Below are 5,257 nucleotides of genomic sequence, written 5' to 3'. Positions count from 1 at the left end.
CCAAAACGGAGGGCAGGGCCCAAGAAAACACCGCCAGGAACGCCAAAACGGAGGGCAGGGCCCAAGAAAACACCGCCAGGAACGCCAAAACGGAGGGCAAGGCCCAAGAAAACACCGCCAGGAACGCCAAAATGGAGGGCAGGGCCCAAGAAAACACCGCCAGGAACGCCAAAACAGAGGGCAAGGCCCAAGAAAACACCGCCAGGAATGCCAAAACACTGGGCAAGGCACAAGAGAATGCCACCACAGACATCAGAACAGAGACCAAAGAGAATGCTGCAGGAAATAACTAGGCACAGAGGAGAGGCAAGGGGAACGCACATGGAAGAGAACGGACAGCCTGTAAGGCACGCTGAAATGCAGAAGTGAACTCCAGGTACCCTACCTTGTGTCTTACTAAGTAATGGGTAAACATTGCCCTTACCTCTTGGGCAGATTATTACCGTCAAAGTTGGCTTCCGGGGCATCGCAGGAAATGCAGATTTCTGTTCCTGGCTGTTCTCATGAAGAGCCACAGATCACTCTGTGCAGTTTTTACGGCGCTCAGGAGCGCCACAGCTCTCCGCTGCCACCTGTTGGACACAATACAGTAATGAAGGCACTATCCCACATATGCAAGGGCTGCACCCTGTGCACACTGCTCTAATGATGTCACAAAGGAGCATCACGGATAAAATTAATGCTATTTGTTGGCTTGGATTGTTAAACTAACTACAACTTCTTTTCTGCACTACGATTGGGATGAAGGTTAATTTGACAGAAAACAAGGGGTGTTATTTTTATTGCTGCATTTCAAGTTAGAGACATTTTTTTTTACATCAGGCTAAGGGTTAGGTTTACAGATGCATTGCAGGTTAATGTAATTATCATTAGAGTTCCCATTAAGCTAGGGGTTCAGGTCAAGATCAAAATTAACGATGCCTCCCAGCCAATCCCAGAGAGCCAAAGGCAAAGGCGTGCCAAACTCCCAGGACAAGCAAAGGGAAATCTGAGGTAAAGGCAAAGCAAACAGCAAAGGCTAAGGGAAGGGCAAAAGCAAGGAAAATACCCAGTGATAAGCTATGGTGAGGGCAAGGAGAGCACAGCAGGGAAGGCCAACAGCAAAGGCCGAGAAAACACAGCAAGAAACACCAAAACAGAAGGCCAAGAGAACATGGCAGTAAATGCCTAGGCAAGAGCTAAGAGAACATGGCAAGAAATGCCAAAACAGGAGGCCAAGAGGACGTGGCAGGGAACGCCAGGACAAGCGGCCAAAGAGAACATGGCAAAGGAAGCCAATACAGAAGGCCAAGAGAAGGTGGCTGGGTAGGCCAAAACAGGAGGCCAAGGAGAATGCCACAGGGAAGGGAACGCCAAACAGGACGCCGAGGAGGACATCACAGGGAACGCCCGGGCAAGGGCTATGAGATGGCAGGAAGTGCCGAGGACAACGGCCAAGAGAACATGGCAAGAAATACCAAAACAGAAGGCTAAGAGAACACAGCAGTAAATGCCTAGGCAAGGGCTAAGAGAACATGGCAGGAAGTGCCAAAACAGGAAGCCAAGAGGATGTGGCAGGGAACTCCAGAACAAGTGGCCAGAGAGAACATGGCAAAGAAAGCCCATGCAGAAGGCCAAGAGAAGGTGGCTGGGTAGGCCAAAACAGGAGGCCAAGGAGAATGCCACAGGGAACGCCAAAACAGGACACCAAGGAGAATGCCACAGGGAACGCCCAGGCAATGGCTATGAGATGGCAGGAAATGCTGAGGACAATGGCCAAGAGAACATAGCAAGAAACACCAAAACCGAACGCTGAAGAGAACACAGCAAAGAAAGCTAAGTACAATGGCCAAGACAATGGGGCACAGAACACCAAAACAGGACAGCAAGAAAATGCAGTAGAGAAGGTCTAGGGTAAAGAGAAGGAGAACACTGCAGTGAAAGGCCAGAGACAAATAGAATGTGGGAAGAAAAGGACAGGCAGCCTTTGGGCTACTCTAAAATGCAATAAAGAGCTCCGGGAGTGCTACGTTGTACCACGCTACATAATGGGTAAACATTGGTGTGCATACGCTGCCCTTACCTGCTGGGCAGACAATTACCAGTCAGCAAGTGGGATTCTGGGGCATTCCAGGAAATCCAGCTTTCCGTTTCCAGCTGTTCTCATGAAGATTCACACATCTCTCCATGCAGACGTTACAGCACCTGGGAGAACCACAGCTCCCAGTAATGCTGCACAGTAACGAAAGGACTACCCTGCATACATTGGGGGGCTGCACTCTGTGCATGATGCTGCTCACCAGCAGCACAGTAGCTGAGAACAACACACAAGAAAAGGCTCAAATACCCAACAACACTTTTGCTTCCATCTCCTCTGATAACTGCTCATTATATACAGCCCTCACCTTTGGCTGTGCAGGTGGGGATTGAGAAAGCAATGCCACCCCCACCAACAACCTCCCTGCCCCACACTGAGAGTCAAGATAGGGTTTGGGATCACCTGAGGAACCTGAACATCCAGGAGTCTATGGGTCCCAATGAAATGCATCCCAGAGTCACGACGGTATTCGCTGATGCAGTCAACAAGCCATTCTCAACGGTATTTGAGAAGTTGTGGCAGTCAGGTGAAATCCCTGGTGAGTAGAAAAAAGGCAACAGCACACCTGTTATTATGGATAAAAAGGATGACCCTGGGAACTATCAACATGTCAGTCTCACCTCTGTGCTGTGAATGATCGCAGAGCAGATCCTCCTGGAAGTGACTCCAAGGCACATGTTCCAGTGCATCACCACCCTGAGTGAAAAACTTCCTCCTAATATCCAACCTAAACCTCTCCTGTCTTAGTTTAAAACTACTCCCCCTTGTCCTATCCTGATCCACCCTCATAAACAGCTGTTTCCCCTCCTGTTTATCCACTCCCTCAAGTACTGGAAGGCCACAATGAGGTCTCTCCAGAGCCTTCTCTTCTCCAGTCTAAACAAGCCCAGTTCCCTCAACCTTTCCTCATAGGAGAGGTGCTCCAGGCCTCTGATCATCTTAGTGCCCTCCTCTGGACCCACTCTGAGAGTTCCAAGTCCTTCCTGTGCTGGGGGCTCCAGGCCTGGACGCAGTTAAGCAGATGGTGCCTCATGAGAGCCGAGTAGAGGGGAAAAAAAAAAAAAAAAAAAAAAAAAAAAAAAAAAAAAAAAAAAAAAAAATCACCTCCCTCTCTCTGCTGGCTGTTCTTCTTTTAATGCAGCCCAGGATATAGTTGTCTTTCCAGGATGCAAGTGCACACTGCTAGCTCATGTCCAGCTTCTTATCCACTGGGATCCACACGTCCTTCTCTTCAGGGCTGCTCTCAAGCGGTTCTTTGCCGAGTTTGTATAAACATCTGGGATTGCCTCTTCATCAGTGACATTGACAGTGGGGGTCAAGTGCACCCTAATGACACCGAGCTGTGGGGTGCAGTGACACACCAGAGGGATGGGACACCATCCAGAGAGACCTCAACAGGCTGAGTAGTGGGCACTCAGCAATGTACCTTCCCAGCCCAGAAAGCTAACTGTATGCTGGGTTCCACCCAAAGATGCGTGGTCAGTAGGCAAAGGGAGATGATCCTGCCCCTCTGCCCTATGCTGGTGAGGCCTCACCTGGAGTGCTGTGTCTGGATTTGGATGGCTGCAGTGTAGGACACAGACATAGAGCTGTTGGAGTACATCCAGAGAATAGCCACAAATATGAACCGAGGGATGGAATGCCTTTCCTATGAAGAGAGAAAATTGGGGCTGTTCAGCCTGGAGAAGTGAAGGCTCTGAGGTGACCTGGTAACAGCCTTTCAATACCTAAAGGGAAGAATGAGAAAAAATTTAGGTTAGATATAAAGAAAATCTTGTGAGGGTGGTGACACAGTGGAACAGGTTACTCAGACACATGATGGATGCCTTGTCCCTTCCAAGGTGAGGCTGGGCCAGGTTCTGGGCAACCTGATCTAGCTGTATCACAGAGCCTCTCTGGACCAGTCCCAGTATTCAGCAGACCAGGGACCTCACTTCATCACACTGTTGGGAACCAGAGCTGTAGAGCTATTGAATGGGGGACAGGGGATGGAAGGAAGAGGGATGGGGGTTTGGGTGTCATAGAGATTAGGAAACTAATAGGATCTCCAGACAATTAGGATGGAGATGTCTGGGGTGACGCTGAGTACAGTGGTCCAAAAGAGGACAATCCTTGGCCTTCTATAAAGATGAAGTCAGATCTGCTGTTCAAACAGAAAGGACTGTAGGATCCCAAGGTGGTCAGTCACAATGTGCTCTGAGAACAATGCCTTGGGATCCATTACCATTGACAAATTTGTAAGGGAGATATGGGAGAGAACCAGACAAAATAGGAACAGAATACCTGTTATCACTATGCTTGAGTGGTGCAGACCATATTAAGCACAGTGAGGATGAAGCAGATGGCCACTACGTTCTGGGAGCGTTCTTCAGGTCCTGGCCGAAGCACCTCACTCTATCATCAGCCGTGTAGTGCAGCAGGCTGGGAGAATAGACCCCATAGAGAAAGGTGAGCCGCCTGCAACCCATTTGATCCCTAAGTGAGCTTCCCACAGCCATTAGAAACCTGCCTGCATACAAGCTAGTGCACAAACACGGGGCTTGGAATGCTCTGTTACCTGCTCAGTAGATCTCAGAGTGCTTACACCCCTGATGAGACAAACTCCAGTAATCCCTAAACCCCATCAAGCTAAAAAAAAAAAAAAAAAAAAAAAAGAGATCAGCTGATTTATTACATGTAAGGGTGCACAGAATGCCTTTAAACAACTTTGTATGCTTGGAAGCAGTGCATAACACTCTTAACTACAGTCATGAAATGGGATGATAGAGGTGCACACAAACCATGTTTGGAGCCCCAGGTTGGAGATCATGCTATAAGAACCATGAAATGGTGAACAGAGATGGAACCAGAAGATAACAAGCTCAGAAAGATTTGCTTAAAAGACCTGGAGAATGAAGAACCTCTTTATGGAAAAGGACGTTAGCTCTGGGCATTCCCACAACAGCAATGCTCAGTCAGCTAACCAGCATTATCCTGAGGCTGATTGAAGCATTCCAGAAATGAGGGAGCAATGAAAGAAACATGTGTCAGTCCTTCAATCACCATATCAGAGAAAGGGAGATAACACCTTCATCTCCCTTAGAGAAGAAAAAAGGGCATTGTGATGACAAACATGCAAATACAGCTGCTCTAATCCAGTTTGGGGTCCCCCCAAAAAGGTGGAGCTCACAGCCCTGAAAT

At 48.5% G+C, this 5,257-nt stretch overlaps 1 long non-coding RNA gene across 1 annotated transcript; it reads right to left on the bottom strand.

Moving 5' to 3' along the window:
• Window positions 1-2,240: 2,240 nt before the first annotated feature.
• LOC149915399 (uncharacterized) lies at window positions 2,241-4,706 on the bottom strand. Its single transcript, XR_016459092.1, has 4 exons — window positions 4,635-4,706; window positions 4,361-4,498; window positions 3,182-3,804; window positions 2,241-2,612 (listed from the first exon to the last, which is right to left on the bottom strand). It is a non-coding gene; the product is annotated as an uncharacterized LOC149915399 (long non-coding RNA).
• Window positions 4,707-5,257: the final 551 nt, after the last annotated feature.

The sequence above is a fragment of the Phasianus colchicus genome, chromosome 20 (genome assembly GCF_987193195.1).
Source record: "Phasianus colchicus chromosome 20, bPhaCol1.hap1.1, whole genome shotgun sequence".
In the NCBI taxonomy this organism is placed as follows: domain Eukaryota; kingdom Metazoa; phylum Chordata; class Aves; order Galliformes; family Phasianidae; genus Phasianus; species Phasianus colchicus.
Note: the sequence above shows the minus strand (reverse complement) of the source record. Positions and strands in the feature narration are given on the sequence as shown.